General features: G+C 38.6%; 1 protein-coding gene across 2 annotated transcripts in view; it reads right to left on the bottom strand.

The window, feature by feature from the left end:
• Nucleotides 1-17,987, bottom strand: part of MACROD2 (mono-ADP ribosylhydrolase 2) — a 2,080,661-nt gene that overhangs the window by 673,426 nt on the left and 1,389,248 nt on the right. The window lies entirely within an intron of this gene.

Raw genomic sequence — 17,987 nt, 5'->3', positions numbered from 1 at the left:
CATCTGCCATCAACTTCTCGTTACCTCTAGCTATTTTCTTAGGTGCCTCCACCAATTCTCACAATTGTTTCCCTGTTATAATGCAGTGAGGTGGTGTTGGATACCCCTCCCACTCCAGGATATTTGAACCCACAGACGTTGGTTTTCTCTCCATCTTCCAAATGAATGATGCATCAGTGCAATAGCATGTATTAGGAAGTGTGGTGATAGAGAGCTCTGCTTACTAAGCCCCTATCTTTTTAATTCCCTGATTGAAATAAATCTGCTTTGCAAAAGGTTAAATTTATATGACCAATTAATCAATTAGGACTAGTTACATTTCAAAATGTCTGCTTATCCAAATGGTTCATTTCTGGTTGTTTTGAAAATGTAGAAAATTGGAAATTTAGAAATGGGTTGTTTTCCAAAAGATTTTTTATAATGTTCATTGGTGAAACTTAGTACATATTTTTCTTAAAAAATTGATTCGTAAATGATGGATAGAAATCTAGGGCAGGCCACAGATACCCAATTAATTTATAGAGAGTTTGGTGTTGTCCACCCCCAATAATGCATTTACTCATTAAACAAATAGTTATTGAGCACATACTATGTGCCAGGCACTATTCTAGATGCTGAGGACACAACCTATAAGGTGTCAGTTCTCAAGGGATTTAGGTCTAAGTGATGACAGAACAAAGGAAATGATATATAAGCAGTGATCTTAGATAATAGTAAGTGCGAAGGAAAAAAATGAAGCTGGGAAATGTAATCAAGCTAAACTTGGACAGGTGGGGGGAGCGGGGCCATATTTGATAGGGTGTTCAAAGATGATCTTGCTGAGAAGCTCACACTTGAGCTGAGATCTGAATGACAAAAGGATCATGAGATAATCTGGGAGAAGAGTATTTTAAGCAGAAAGATTAGTAACAGCAAGAATAGCCCTGTGGTGAGAATGTCTGGTGTGTATAAAGAACAATTATATGGGGGTGCCTGGGTAGCGCAGTCGTTAAGCGTCTGCCTTCGGCTCAGGTCATGACCCAGGGTCCCGGGATCGAGCCCCGCATCAGGCTCCCTGCTCTCTGTCAAATAAATAAATAAAAAATCTAAAAAAAAAAAAGAACAAATATATAGTCAGGGTGGTTGGAATAACATGAACAAGGTCAAGGGTGGCAGGAAATGAGTTTAGAGAGCAAGGTGGTGGGCCTTTTCAGCCATGGTAAAAGTATTTGGATTTTGTCCAAACTGCACAGTGCTTACTAGTCCCAGAGCCCCTAGACATACCTTAAATCATCTCTTCTTCTATCCTTTAGAGACTGAACTACAATGGTCTATGCAAAAATGATATCAGAGTTGTTGGATTTTCAGGACCATATCTTCCCCCTTTCAATATGAATTCTTTTTTGCTTCCTCTGTTCCCACAGCTAGAGCAGGGCCAGAAGGAATCAATTCATTCATTCAGTGCTCAAAAGAATCATTGAATGAATGAATGGGAATCAGAAGTATACAAGGTTAGCAAAATTTCTGTCTTCATGAAGCTAGGGAAGGGGAGAGAGTGTGGCATAGAGGTAGTTAGAGGTAGGCCATTTAGGAGTAGACTAGTCACAGAGGATATAGAGCAGAAGGGAAAGAGGGCTCTTCCTGCCAGTGTAATGCCCCAAAGTGCTAGGGAGCTGGAGACAAATACCCCCCAGTATTTCTTTTCTTTCCTTCCTTTTTCAGTCCTCAGGGCTGAGTGGTGGAACCATGCACCAGCATGTGTCTAATTGCACTGCATGCTAGCCTCCTGATTGATTCCATTGAGAACCAGGTCTGAGAACAGGAGGAAGGGGCTCTGTAGGAAGAGGCACTCCATTTACGGTGAGTGAGGTGGAGTACTGATTGGCTTCTTCATCGTGCTCTTCCTGGAAGGATTTGTATATCTGACTTAAGGCCCTGCAGGAGCACCCAGAGATTATAAGCTGGGGCTAAAACATTGACCCAAACCTCAGGGGCAGACAGGGCTGATATTTGGCTGCTTAAATACACATTGGTAGTTAAAAATACTAAAGGACTCCTGTGGTGGTGGTTCTTAAATAGCTGCTTCCCCAAGTTCCCTAAATTCCCTTCAAATTGCCCCTGCCATCCCAGGCCCTCCCCTGGACTGCTCATGACCACCCTTAATCAAGAACTAATGGGGTTTCTAAGACTATGACCTGTTTCAGCCCTTGAACCTATGACCATTCTGATTGGTTAGTGTCTGAGCCATATCTGTTATTAAATACTTTGAATATCAAGTTTTTTTGACTATGGGGACAGACTCATGGGCTTAACAAAGAGCCATGATCCTCAGAGGTCCTTGGGACACAGCTCATTTACCACCATATTCCTGGACACGAAACAGTCCTTTTGGGGTTTCAACAGCAACATGCCTTTTTCGTCTCTTTTCCTCCTTTTTGTGTCTGCCCCACCTCTTGATCTCTCTCACCCTATCTCTCTCTCTCACCCTCATCTGTACACCCTGCTTCCCCCTCAGCCCCTGCTTTCTTGCCCTCCTCTGAGAAACCTTTTCAGATCATCTCAGGCTGGTTTATTTAGAGAAACCCCTTTTCCAATAATAGTTTAAGACATCTCTATGTTTTCATTCTTCACACATTATGTGAGTATCGATAACTTGTCTGTTGCCCTTGCCTGTAAGGTCTTGAGTTGAGGACTTCATACCCTGTCCCAGGACCTGGTACACAGGGTAAACCGAATCCAAAACAACAACAAATGCAAAACAACAAAAACCAAATCCAAAACAACCAGAAGGCTGTAGGGGAAAGAGGAGGCAGGGGGGAAGGACAGAGCTAAGAGAGAAAGGGGTGAGAGAAAGGAGGTCAAGTGGAATGGAGAAAAGGAGAGGGGGAGAGAGAAAGGGAAGAAGCAAGAAAGAGGTGAACAGGGGAGGAAGAGGAGGAGGAGAGGGAAGAAAGGAAGAAGCAATGGACACAGAGGGAGGAGGGGCAGGGAAAGAATACAGAGGAGAGGACGGCGGGGAGGAAGGGGAGGGGAGAAGAGTGGAAGGTAATACTGACTTCAGGCAACCGCAGGACACCTATTGACTTACGGCTCCACTCCACGCTAGCATTCGCTTGTCACTTCACAGCCTTCAGATTTCTTTCTGAATAACTTTTTTTATGAGTTATGTATGACTGCATTCTAGGTCTTTCCTAAGCCTAACTGTATTATTTCTGCCAGTCTGGCTTTGTTTTCCCCACATTACTGTGAACTTTCATTAGTTAGCGAAACAGACTTGCTAATAATAGTTGGGCTGACTTGTTCCTATCTCACTATGTTGAATAGTGATTTTCTTATTTGGAAGGATAGCAAGAGCAAAGGGGGAAAAAAAAGATTTGAGAATGAAGTTTTCTGTCGGGAATCATAGACAAGTCAGCCAAGGATCACAGATTACAAGAGCTTTAAAAGAATAGATGTTATGGGGCACCTGGGTGGCTCAGTCATTAAGTGTCTGCCTTCGGCTCAGGTCATGATCCCAGGGTCCTGGGATCCAGCCCCGCATCGGGCTCCCTGCTTGGCAGGAAGCCTGCTTCTCCCTCTCCTACTCCCCCTGCTTGTGTTCCCTTTCTCGCTGTGTCTCTCTCTGTCAAATAAATAAATAAAATCTTTAAAAAAAAAGAATAGATGTTATGAGGAATAAATTAAATACTTCTCAAGTTTTTTTTTTTTTTTTGGTTCAGCTCTAGCTCAATAATAATTGATTTTCCAATGACTTGGTCGATATGGCCTGAAGCACCACTTTTATTGTCCAAAGGGGAAGAAAATGAATAGGGCATTTAGGCCCACCTCTGAAAGGAACATACTCTGTTACTAGCATTCTCACATCCTCATTTTAGCCAATGACTTCAATGCATTCCAAGGAGTCTGAAATTATAATATAATTATAGGTGATGCCATTCCAGCTTCAGTGGAATTTTCATCAGCTCTGGACCCAGCAATTCAGGATCACTTCCTGACACTGGGGTTTTGAATATCTCAATAGTGTTTTTAGTGATTTCCAATGAAATCATAATGGAATTTCCCACATCGTCACTTAAAAGTTTTATTGCTATAAGTGGTCTGATCTTGGCAGGTCACTTACCCTCTCTGGGTCTTTCTTTATCTTTAAAGCAAGGGATTTGTTCTAAATTATTTTTAAGGCCCCTCCCAACTTTAAAATTCTGAAAACCACAGGGAGCATAACATAAGAATACAGAAGAAAAGGAGCTAATATGTTACTGGTGGACCTTGAACTACTGTTATGATCTTACAGATATAATGCAGCTCAGGGCAAAGGTGATGAAGTCTATTGTTTTTGCCAATAACAACGACATGTAATCTATTATGTTTAAGAACACCTCTACTGGGACAGCACAGAAAAAAATACAGATGATCTTTATCACTTCATGGCCACTTCCCAGTCATATCTAGATAGTTGTCATCTCCCTGAATTAGTACTCACTTCTGGAGTCTCAACATCTTAGTATTTGTCAGTGTGGGACTGAAACAGAGCAGTCTTCCAGACCTTTAAGTATCAGTTTGTAAAAACCACCAAAGATTCTGACTACATTGACCTAGCAACCTTACAGAACAGACTGTCATGTATAGTACAACTCAAGTTTAAGAACTGTTTTTTTATGCCCAATTAAGGGGAGTTTATCTTTGGCATTTTCAAGAAAAGAGACTCTTGAGGATACATTAAAGTTTACCTAAAGAAATAATTTTAGGATTAAATAGATTCAAAGAGCAGTTGGCTAAATTCACTGTCACTGTAAGACATAAATTTAAGTAAGAGTAGATTTCTCTTTAATGGAAAGAGACCAAGAATAACTGACGGGAAACAAATAAAGCCATAATAATTCACAGAATATTAATGGACCTGTTCAGGGAGAAGTTAATAATTTATGTCAGTCCATGTATCTGTTCTCAAGAGGATGTTAAAACAGGTCTTAGGATAGTCCTTAGACACTAATTTCAAGAACATGTAGGAAAATAAACAGACAAGTATGTCCCCATGGTTTGCTCAACTAATCCAGACCACACTGAATTATGCAATCATGCCATTCAGTATTCATACACTTAAAATATGACTGTGCCTCAGGCCTTCTCTGGGACACCATTTTGAAATAATTTCATTTATTTCCTGCTAAAGACAAATGGATACATTATATTCTGCAGAAAATATTTTCCATGGTTTGAGTCCAAAGAGTAGTCATCTTATTCCAAAATTCTTTGACCTCCATCCTTTAGGAGGTCGAAGTTCTATCCTGTTAAATTAAAAATTATTCAAGACAGATTCTTCATTTGTCTTCAGAGTACTTGCATGAACTTGAATATGTCATGTGTAGATACCATCTGCCCTGTCCACCCTCCCAACTCCAAGATTCTCCTTCCCTCCCCACCCTCTATGTGCATTTGGAAATGACCGACCTCAGATGTGGATCCCAAGGCCCTAGAACCTTCAGAATAGTCTCTGTAGCTGTTACACCAACATTTCCTTTGTCTTCCCTGTACTCTGATTTAGCAGTCTGATTGATTCCTGTGAAATATTAACATAGCTTCACAGGAACTCGTTAAGTCAAAGGGCCAAATTCAGGGAAAGTCCTACTTTGCCTAATTAAAACCAAAGTGTAAACTAGCCCAGTTTTGGAAGGATCCCTTGACTATTTGCCAAGATGCAGGTGAGAGTAAACACCAAGTAGAGAAGTTTATTTATTTTACTGCTAGCATCACCTCTTCTAAGAAAGACACTCATGTTGGCCAGAATTTTATTTCATATTTTAATTGTAAAAAAATGTACTAATTTAGTAATAATTTGGAAGAAACTATGTAACTAGCAATTTTTGCAAGTATGGGCCCTGACTCAGCAGTTGGCACAGGGCCTGGCATATAGTAGGAACTCAATAAATGCTTATTGGATGAATGAATGGGTGAACTAAAGAATTAGTCCCTTAAGGTATGCAAAGGTTTACAAGATCCAACCTTTGCTCTCAAGAGGGCTTCAATCTTAAGAAACTTCACATAGTCGATTGGAAATATTTTTAACTCAAAGACAGAGTTAATTTTCTCAAAATGGAAGGAGATAATCTTGGATCTGTCTTGGGCTTATCCAGAAAGAAAGATACAAATAACCAATTTTGCTACCTGAAGTTTATATACTATGGATTAATGCCCATTAAGAACTGAGTTGAAGCCATGGTGTTGAGGCAAAGCCAACATGTCATTAAGAAGGGCATGCAGTCCCAAAAGCCTCCATTCCAATGTGACTGAATGCATGAAATTTATGGAGTGCCATTAAACGTTCCCATGCAGTTCGGAAAAATAAATGTTTTTGACAAAGCAGAAGTACAAAATATTTACCAGATTTCCCAATTCTCAGAAAAAATGGCTGAGTTGCTCCCAAAGCTAGTTAATGGCCACTTTTTGAGATCAGAATTTAAGTAGAGAAGTATTAATAAAAGAAAACCCGCTATAGGGAATGGACCTGGATTCCCGAAACCAACATACTATTGTAACTCCTTTTATGAAGAACAGATAAATGACTCAGAAAATGAAATGTTTCTGCTTAACATGAAACTCATCAATTGTTTTCAAAAGGGAACACACATCATACCTCATTTCTGGGAAGTGCACCATGACAACAGAAAACACAAGCTTTCCTGTAGATCAATGTTGCGCGTCTGCATGCAGAGGACTAAAAATAATAAGGACAAGGAAATCCGATTGTTTGATGCTCATGAAAGCCAGAGAAATATGCTCAGCCTTATCCATTTTGCCCCTTAAAAACATTAAATCCAAAAACAACGTCATGTTAAAGTAAAGTTGAAACCTTCACAGGGAAGCAAATGGATTCTTAGTTCAAACTAAGTTTGAAATTCTAATTACTAATTGAGGATATGGGCAAGTTTTAACCTCTCTGAGTCCTTTAGCTAAAAAAAAAAAAAAAAAAAAAAAAAAAAAGTATCTTCTTCTCAGGGCTGCTTTAAGGATTAAAAATGCAGCATCTGGTTCATTGCAGGTATTCAATACATGTTAGTCAACGTTAGCTCATTCTGACAGGGACTACATATTTCTTCCTCACCAATTATATCCTTAAACGTGTTTGGGACTTTGTTAGAAAATATTTGGGAATATATCTAAATATGAAGAGTTAAATTTTAGTTCTTTTTGTACATGTGTTCAAATTTCAACTTACTGGGTTGCCTGGGTGGCTCGTTCAGTTAAGGCATCCAACTCAGTTTCGGCTCAGGTAATGATCTCAGGGTCATGAGATCGAAGGGGCCCTGCATTGGGCCCCACACTCAGTGCACAGTCTGCTTGAGAATGTTTCCCCCTCACTCTCTTTCCCTCTCTGCTCCTCCTCCTCTCTCTCACTCTCTCTCAAATAAATAAAATCTTTAAAAAAATTTCAACTTACTAAAATTTATTTTTCTTCATTCTACTTAAATTAAGCTCCTACCATCTGCAGATTTCCAATTCTTCATCTTAGACTAAGATTTCATGTAGCTTTAGTTTCATCTTCTGTTTTGGGGGCATAGGTGGGGGTTTAGTGCACAAAGAGAAAAATATAAAGGTCATTTGTAAAGCTCTACCTCATCTAAGGCCTTCTCTGCATGTGTATATTGCTGAATTTATGGTCCTCCTTTCTTCCTCTCCCTCAGACTCAAAGGCATTTTTGAATAGAATTGATGAACAATATCTTTGCTCTTGGCCAGTTTTCTGTCTCCCTCTTCTGGAACCTAGTACCCTATTCTAATTACTGACTACACATTGTGCATGCATGTATAGAACACCTGCTCCTCCATTTCACTGATCAAAAACCATATGAATTGGTTTCCCACATGAAAGTGGCTCCTCTAGGTCTATCCATTTCTATGTTCCTTCTGTTCATGCAGAACTGAACAACCATACTTCAATTTAAAAAGATAAAAAATAAGAAACATAAAAAATATTTCTCATTCTTCTCTTCTTGCTACCAAAGAACATTTATATTAAAGCTAATTTGCATATACATCTTCTCTGAGCCTGCTTCATCATGCACCAGTAGGAGAACTAATGATCTATCATTCATTCCTTTATACATCCATTCATTCAACAGATATTTACTGAGTACCCCCTATATGTTCCCTGCTCCCTTAAAGCTTTCAATCTAGAGGGAAGACAATAAGACAATATCTTGCTCCTAAGATATACAGTTTTGTGTAATGGTCAAATGTCAACTTCATTAAAAGTTGAGGAGTTATTCTTACCATAGTCAGGCCTATTGTAGGTGACAAGCCAGTTGTTAGGAAAGGAAAGAATAGAGGGATGTCTTTTGTTTCTTTTTCCTCAATTTATGCTTCTTTTTCTCCTCCCTCAGCTTGCCAACCTGGTGACAGACATGAGGAAATGGAACAGCAAAGACCTCCCATGACTGATATTGTCACAAACTGGCAATATGGTCTTCTCTCCTAGGAGTCAGAGCTGCCTCTTTCTCTTTGGGGCATATTAAGGGTTCTTCAGAAATTCCTAATTCCCAGTCGGAAACTTCTCACCTGGAAGTCTTCTTATGCAAGACATATATTTCCTTTGGCCCTAGAAATTCAAAGGTCATTTCTAGCTTCTTTATACCAATTCATTTTACTCATCTGGGCAATGCCCTTTTAGAGGATCTAAGCTGACTCTGCCTCATCTGTCTCATCTAAGGCCCATTTGTGGTCCACAGGAAACTTGCTCAGACTTTGCCCCAACATCACTAGGTATGCTGGCGAGTCTCTATAGAAGTAACCTTTCCTTTACTCCTCCTCTTACAGCAGCCAGGTTTTTGGAAAATCTAAAAGATGAGAATAGAAACAGAAACCTATTTGTCATCTTTTAGATTTTCCAAGAGGAGTAAGAAATCAATTCACAGCATCCCTCCCCCCACTGTGGGGGACATAATTTATGTTCTCTCAGTGGTCTCAGAAAAACTCCCCTTCTGATATGAGGTGACAAGAAAAATAACCTGCCTTCTTCTGGGAGAGACAGTAGGTCTAGCACAGAGCTGTGCTGGTAAATGTTTAACAAAGAGCTCTCTGAGGGGGGAAAATATATATATATATATATATATATGCACATATATATATATGAATGCATATATACATACACATAAGTTTTTTATGTTTTACTGATATAAAAAGGCATAGCACATAATTTATAGAATAATTATAAAAAATACACTATACTGTAAATTCCACTTGGACAATTGATTCTCATAGAAAGATTCAATCAATTTTTGTCAGGCTTTTGTATCTATAGCCAACATAGCTTTCAACTAATAAAGTATTATTCCAATATGAATATTGGTTGATATTTTCTTTACATTAATGAATAATATGAAAGTGAAATAATGAAACATATCACATACCTCAATAAAGCTGCTTCTTTAAAAAATTTATCAGAACTTCACTTATTCTTAATAATGTGACTTTTTATTGAATTATATATTAGTTTTGGAATACTAAAAGATATTTCTTCAATTCATGTGCTATTCATAAATATAACAGTATTGTGATCTGAAGGTCTGTGTTCCCTCCAAATTTATACATTGAAATCTGAACTCCCAAAAGTAATGATATTAGTAGGTGGAAACTTTGGGAAATGATTAGATTCTGAGGGGTGAGACCTTATGAATGGGATTAGTGCTCACATAATTATGAGAGATCTCAAAGAGCTCCCTAGCCTTTTCTGCCTTGTGAGCCTACAAGAAGTTTGCAACCCAGAAAAGGGCCCTTACCTGACCATGCTGACAACTGATCTCAGACTTCTAGCTTCCAAAACCATGAGCAATATATTTCTGTTGTTCATAAGCTACATAGTTTGGGGAATTTTGTCACAGCAGCCCAAATGGACTAAGACAAACAGCTACAGACCTGACATGCTTTTAAGTGTAGTCTCCATTATTAACATGTACTCAATCACTCTAAGTAGAAATTATCAACAAACAATAAATCAAGCCCTGACTTACAGTGTTGGCCAGTTTCTTGGTGTAAATGCTCCCACCATGGCTAATTTCAATCACCAATATAATGTCACCAAAAACAGAATTGAGAAGACATGTGCAGCAATATACCACCATATATAGTATTTCTACCATACAGATACAATAGACATAAGTAACCCCAACAACACAGATAATAACAAAACATAATAACATGATCAGGAAATGATGAGGTTTGCATGTGTATTATCTTTTATTAATATAACTTACTAATTATAAGTTTACATATTTTTATAGTTATGTTAATCACCATACATTACATCATTAGTTTTTGATGTAGTGTTCCATGATTCATTGTTTTTGTATAACACTCAGTGCTCCATGGAGAACGTGCCCTCTTTAATACCCATCACCAGGCTAACCCATCCCCCCACTCCTCCCCTCTAGAACCCTCAGTTTGTTTCTCAGAGTCCATAGTCTCTCATGGTTTGTCTCCCCTCCGATTTCCCCCCCTTCATTCTTCGCTTCCTGCTAACTTTTTTTTTTTTTAACATATACTGTATTATTTGTTTCAGAGGTACAGGTCTCTGATTCAACAGTCTTACACAATTCACAGAGTTCACCATAGCACATACCCTCCCCAATGTCTATCACCCAGCCACCCCATCCCTCCCACCCTCCACCACTCCAGCAACCCTCAGTTTGTTTCCTGAGATTAAGAATTCCTCATATCAGTGAGGTCATATGATACATGTCTTTCTCTGATTGACTTATTTTGCTCAGCATAATACCCTCCAGTTCCATCCACGTCATTGCAAATGGCAAGACTCCATTCCTTTTGATGGCTGCATAATATTCCATTGTATGTACCCCGATGTTTATAGCAGCAATGTCCATAATAGCCAAAACTATGGAAAGAGCCAAGATGTCCATCAACAGATGAATGGATAAAGAAGATGTGGTATATATATACAGTGAAAGTTTACATATCTTTTAATACTAGCACTCCAATAGCTACCTTAAGGGAAAAAAACAAACAAACACTCTCCCTAAATCATCTCTCAATCTCCATTTTTGTGATTCTTTAATTTTGCCTTTGCACATGAGAAATTTTTACAGTCATCCACCTGATTCCCAGATCCTACTTTGAAACCTTGTTTACATCTTGTTCACTTTGTAAAGGAATGTTTTCCAATCAAAACTCACTCTAACATCCTGCTACAAAAATAAATGAGTAAGATAACTTCAGATAGTGATTAGTGCTCTGCAGAGTTTTTTTTAAATGGTGGCATGATAAAGAATCACAAAGAAGAGTAATTGTTTAGAATATGTTGTCAGAGAAGACCTCACAGAAGATACGCCATTCAAGCTAAGATCTGATTGACAGGAAGGAGCCACCTTTGTGAAGATATGGAGGAAAATTTTTCAGGGAAGAGGGGACAGTGGAGGCTTTAAGAGAGGATGTTCAATCTGCTTTCAATGTACTTTGAGCATGGTGAATAATAAGGTAGGAGAAGAAATCAGAAAGATAATCAGATGGCCAGGTATGCAGAGCCCTGTGGCCACTGTAAGTAGTTTGGACTTCATTCTAGGTGTCACAGGAAGCCTTGGAGAGTTTTAAGCAAGGGAATAAATGACATATCTGATTTAAATTTTTAATTGTTTTTTATGTCGTTGTTTAGAGAATGAATTAGAACAAGGTGAGAGTGTAAAGCTGAGTGACAGGCTAGGATTCTCTCGCATGAATTCAGTCAGAAAATAATAATGACAAACTAGAGTGTTGACAGTGGATACAGAAGAGTGAATTAATTAGACATATTATCTCCCAGGCAAAGCCAAAAAGAATTGCAGATGAATTGAATGTGAGACGTGAGGGAAAGGGAAGAAATGAGAATGATGCCCAAGTTTGAAGCTTGAACAGCAGAGTTGATCATTTGTTGAAATGTGGGCACCTGTGGTTGGAAAAATGGAGAAAATAAGACTTTATTTTGAAATGCCTAGATGATGCCAAGGAAAGACCAAGGGGAAATGTCAAGTTGAGAACAGTGTATGTTAGAACAAACCATGTGAAACTGTCTCTTTGGTAGACCAAAAATGATCAAACACTGGACATTTCACACGGTTTAATTTAATATGCATTCGAAGTCCGGTGGAAAGATCAAACATATGTGAAGATGCTATCCACTTAATGAAGTGTATGTAACCGTTGGGTTGTATGTAATTTATAAACAAAATACCATGTGAGTATAGTTTTATCATGGTGCATTCACATAAAGTCACACCCATGCATATAACCAATCAGACTATGACAATTCTGCATCTACAAGGGCTTCCTTTAACACTCTACTTTGACTTAAAGGAATTTCTTCACAATCATGAGGACGAATTTAGAATTCGCACGCCTCAGTGGCAGCTGAGTACCATGAAATGGGAGCCACTATGCACTCATCTTTGCAGTCTCATAGCTGGCACAGTGCTGATTCTGCCCTCAGTTTACTGGTAGTTTGCCAGTTTATAGTAGAGATAATCTCACGCATCATTTGCAATTTTTTCCCTTTTCTTATATTTTTACCCTTCTGTTTAGGTTTCACTTGCATAAAATTTTCAAATATATAAAAACCAGTTATCACATACAGGCACTCTGTTAACTGTTGAGGTGGTTGTTGTCATTAATTTTGATGGTAAATAAAGTTTGACTTAGAAGGACTTATACTACAATAGTTTATTTCTCTTAAGAAATAAATTACCCTTTCAGACTAAAGGAAAACTATAAGGTATCAATGGTATATGGGGAATATAAAGGCATAAAAATAACCTATAATATAAGATACATTACTGGTAATATCAGAATCGTTGTTCCAATACATTCATTCAGTCATAAGTCTTCTCAAATTTTCCTTAAAGCACTTCTGACATGTGCACCCATCTGTTTTTTCCTCCACTATCAGTCTAGCATGGCATTTTTCTTCTTACTGGGGTTACCAGAGCTGCCCTATACTGGGTCTCCCCACCACCCATACTTCGTCACCTCATAACCTGCCACTCTCATCTTCTTATCCTCATTGGCAGCATCAGTGACTAATGACACTATATGTGAGGCTCATCACAGACCTTTCTGTAGGAGGCTAGGTGTGGAGTCATAGCCACCCTGCAAAGATATTTATTCCAATGTTTGTGAAGCAATGAAAGGAAAACCATTTTTTTTATTCCCTAAGTTTCAGACCACTAAGGAAAGGGCTTCTTTCATTACCAAGGAGGACGATGTATTAGGGAAAATGTTCCCTTTTGTGAAACATTGTTAGACTGTGGGCATTTCTTGTGGTGTTCCTTAAATGGATTAAGTGTTCGAATCCACAGAGGGAGTATTTGGGAGCTGAAAGAAAATGAGAAGCCCTAATTCCTTCATAATGAAAGTAAGTCATGAGTTTAAGGGTTTCCAGATATCACTTTTCAGTTTTATTTGGAGTTAAGCAGCCAAAAGTGAAGTAAAAGGGTTTAGGCTTTGTTTTGTTTTGGCCTCTGGCTTTCATGACCTCTATGCAGACCAATGGGTAGGAAGAGACTACAGAGCTATAACTGTTTTCTAATAAAAATAATTTTCACATTGTTCAAATGCAATACCCTTAAGCATATGAACATTAGAAATAAGAATTACAAAACTACAGAGCACTAGGAATTGACAAGATATGGTAGGCACATCACCAAGCTAGACATCAGACAATTTGAATTTCAATCTTAGTTTTATTGGTAACTAACTGTCTGGCCTTGAACTAGTTAATTAATTTTTCTACTTCACAGTTTCCTCATCTGTAAAATAGAAATGACCTCCAAGGTTTTATTTAGCATTCAAATTCCATAATTGTCTAATCTCACATCTCCTGCCTAAAAAGTACTTTCATAGTAGCAATTTAGACAACAGTAATAGTTTAACAAGTATTTTCTTACAGCCTTGTAGAATAAGCTAATATGGGATAAGGATGCCTTTATTGAAATTGGAAGGGATCCTTTATAATTTTCACTTGACTAGCTGGTTACTACAACAGAGTACAGGAAAATCTGCTAATATTTGTTTGCTTCTACTTTCCAGCACTAAATACACTAATAGTGATAGGCCACATTGATCCTGCATTTTCTCACCTATTAAACGGAGTGATAATTTTTAGTCCATTTGTCATAATATCTGTCTCAGTCTTCTTCTTCTTGTAGATTTTATGGAATTTTATTGCCTATGTTATCTGGAGGCAATGCCCACAGGTGCTAGGGTCACTGTGCTGAACCACACAGATTTTCCTATCTGTACTGCCTGGACAGATTTTTAGCTGGACTCTGTGATTCCCCACTTCTTGGTGTTCATGCCTTTGTGCAATCCCATCCTTGTGAGTGTAGCAGGGACATGTCACTCCAATCTATCCAATAGAATATGGCAAAGAAAATGTGAAGTCTCCCTGTGATTATGTTATGTTGTATGGCAAAGGTGATGGGATTTGATTATCTTACTTTATATAAGATTCCATCTTACTAGCAGACTTGTTCTAGAGTCTTCCTCTCCTTGCTGGCTTTAAAGATGCAAGCTGTCCTAAATCCTGCAGCAGCAGGGAAATAAATTCTTCCAACAACTTGAGTGAGTTTAGAAGCAGACACTTCCCCAGTCAGATCTCCAGATGAGAACCCATCCTGGTCACACCTTGGTTTCAGCCTTACAGAGGACCCAGATAAGCTGTGCCTGGACTTCTGACCCACTGAAACTGTGAAATAAAAAATGTGGTAACTTATTACATGATAATAGAAAACTAATACAAGGAATTTATTTCTTCAACTTCTGGGAAGGCTGAAAGTTCTCTGCTATTGGTCCTCTCCAGGAATTGCCTCAGCTGGAGACAGCCACCTCACTCAAAGTCATGCCCCCTTCTAGGGGAAGCTCACATCTAGTGACTCATCAGTGTGGAGCTATATAGGCTTACCCCTTTGTCTCTCTCTAGACATCTGACCTAGTTCCAGAGTAACCAAAGGGCCCACTTTTCCCTCTGTCCAGTTTTCCTGCTTCCCTCCCCTTGTACCACAGATGTGTGTGTTTGTGTGTGTGTGTGTGTGTGTGTGTATACACACAACCATCCTAGGCTCAGACATTGAACAAGTTATGAAATTATCTAACATTCTGTAAAGCTATCTTATATTCTTCTACTCATTGCCTCCCAATCCAAAAGACCAATGGCTACAGAATGGGGGAATCTTGAAACAGGCATCAATAACAATTTCTGTGTCTTACACCCACCCATATGTTCTCAAGGACAGCCAGATATGCCAAAATCATCAGGTGAATGTGAAACACATGGTCTCAAGAAAGTTCCCAGTTAAACTAGATAATACTTAAGAATCAAGGAGCATTGAGACAGAATTAAGATGAACATATGTTGATAGATATATTCATGATACTGTTAGTGCAGAAAAAAAGTAAGCAGACTTTGGAAAAAGACAGACTGGATTTTTTTGTTTTTTTTTATTATGTTATGTTAATCACCATACATTACATCATTAGTCTTTGATGTATGTTCCATGATTCACTGTTTGTGGATAACACCCAGTGGTCCATTCAGTATGTGCCCTCTTTAATACCCATCACCAGGCTAACCCATCCTCCCAACCCCCTCCCCTCTAGGAATCTGAGAAACAAACAGGGTTCTAAGACAGACTAGATTTGAATGGTTATTATCTGTGTGACCTTAAAAAATTTGCCTACCTTTCTGAAACACAAATTTATTATCTATAAAATGGGGATGATATAAGCCTTACAAGGTTGTGAAAATTAAATTAAATTAACTAAAATATGAAAATGCCTAGCATAGTATTCAATATGCAATAGACACACAATAAAAGCCCTATTTCTTCTCTGTTTTGTCAACTTCTCTTTAAACCTTGATTTTTTCTCTTTTAAGGAATGCAGGGATAGATGGAAAAATTTCCAGAAAGGTAATTCTGAATAATTTCTGATTAACTCAAAGTTCAGAGGGAGCAGAAAGTCATCTGGCCCAGGTACCTCTACTTTAGTAGTCTTTTTAATAACCTTTCAAATTATTATTTGGCTGAGACTTTAGTTCTGCAATGGGTGAATGTTGGCATCCTGAGATTTTTCCCAAGGTTGTTCTCATTCTTGATTCATAATTAGTATCTGCCTTACCAAATTACCACACAATTATAGCACCTGAGTCTTTCTTGGAGCTCTTTCAATTAAAAGACAAGCTGGAATTGGCAAGGCTTAATTTTCTCCACCTTGTTGGTCCAAATCAACAGTGTATTATTTGGCACCATATAGGGATGATAGTTCCAAGTCCAAGGTATCTCATGAGTTTATCTATAATCCATATGACTTTATAATAGCAGTGAATGTATGTTCTACTACTGGACAGACCAAGAGATTGAAAATTAAAAAAAAAAAACTGGGAATAATTTCATCTCTTGATGGATACACCTTCTGAGTTAGATGGTTTAGTGATACAAAGATGAATGATTTATATGGACAACTGAAATACTTACTTGAATAATAGAATATTGGCAAATTTTGCAAAATATAAGAGTATACAGGTGGAGGTAGGAACTAATGGAAGTTGATCCAATGTCAGCCTACTTCCTGAACAAACAAATCCCTTATTTTAAGGTATGAGGAACTTTTGCCAAATCTATCCATCCTCTTCCATGCATAATTGTTTGGTCTTTGTTTTGCACTGGACTGGGACAAAGCCATAAATTTTATGTGGTAACTAACCCCATCAAGGCAAATAGTAGACAAAAAAAAAAAAATACTATGCTTAAGAAAAAAAAAATAGATTGCTGTTTACCATTGGCAGCAAAAGTGATTAATATACATCCTGGCCAACTCTCTGATGGCTATAAATGCAATACAATATATAAATGTGCTTGTACATATGTACAGTTAGATAGTGGGTACGTTCAGGATATGAAACTTGAAGAGCTTCTCTCTTTCCTGCTCAGGAATAGTGCACTCTATTCTTTTGGGTGTAGAATTTCCAAAGACAGATTATATAAAATGTCTCTACAATATTAAAACATAACTGTATAAAGGGAAGCTGCATAGGCTCAGGGAAAGCTGTGATCCTTTCTTCAAATGAATCTCAAGTGGAAGGCAAATAGAGAGAGATATAAATATAGAGAGTTATAGAGAGCATTATTCTGGTTGAAAATGGGTTTTGTATACATTAAAAAAAAATGAAAGAATTTAAGGACCGGATGGGAGCAACATGGCGGAGGAGTAGGAGACCTGGATATTGTCTGGTCTCAGGAATTCAGCTGAATAGGGATCAAACCATTCTGAACACCTACAAACTCAACAGGAGATCAAAGAGAAGAATAGCAACAACTCTCTGGAACAGAAAAGCGACCAATTACTGGAAGGGACCCAACAAGCGGCAGATCTGGGGAGACTCCCCTTACTCCCCTGGGAGGAGTGGTGCAGGAGCGCACTGCAGGGATGTTCTGGGTTTGGAGACTCCACACCAAGTCGGGTGACAGACATAGAAATGCTTGGTCACAGGCCAGGTGACCACGGAGTGCGTCCGGAGACCGGAGACACAGGAGTGACTGATTGCTTTTCTCTGGGAGCACACTGAGGAGTGGGGCCCCGAGTTCTCGGCTCCTCTGGGGCAGAGATTGGGAGGCCGCCATTTTCACTGTGGTCCTCCAAAGCTATACGGAAAGCATACAGGGGAAAAAAAGCTCCCAAGAGCAAACCTGAGCAGATTGCTTAGCCCAGACTGGCAAGGACGGGGCAATTCCGCCTCCAGTAAAGACATTTGGGAACCACGGCAACAGGCCCCTCTCCCAGATCAGCACGAACAGCCAGCCAAGACCAAGTTTATCAATCAAGGACAACGGGAGTACTCCAGCGCTAGGGGAATAGTGCACATAGAATTCATGGCTTTTTTACCATGATTCATTAGTTTTTTAAAGTTAATTTTTTAAACTTTTTTTTTTGAATTTCTCTTTTTCCCTTTTTCAACCAACATCTTATCAATCCCTT

This window comes from Callorhinus ursinus, unplaced genomic scaffold (assembly GCF_003265705.2).
Source record: "Callorhinus ursinus isolate GAN/ISIS: 27379988/994484 unplaced genomic scaffold, GSC_fseal_2.0 scaffold29, whole genome shotgun sequence".
Lineage (NCBI taxonomy): Eukaryota > Metazoa > Chordata > Mammalia > Carnivora > Otariidae > Callorhinus > Callorhinus ursinus.
The sequence above is the reverse complement of the archived record's forward strand: the minus strand, read 5'-3'. Positions and strand labels throughout refer to the sequence as shown.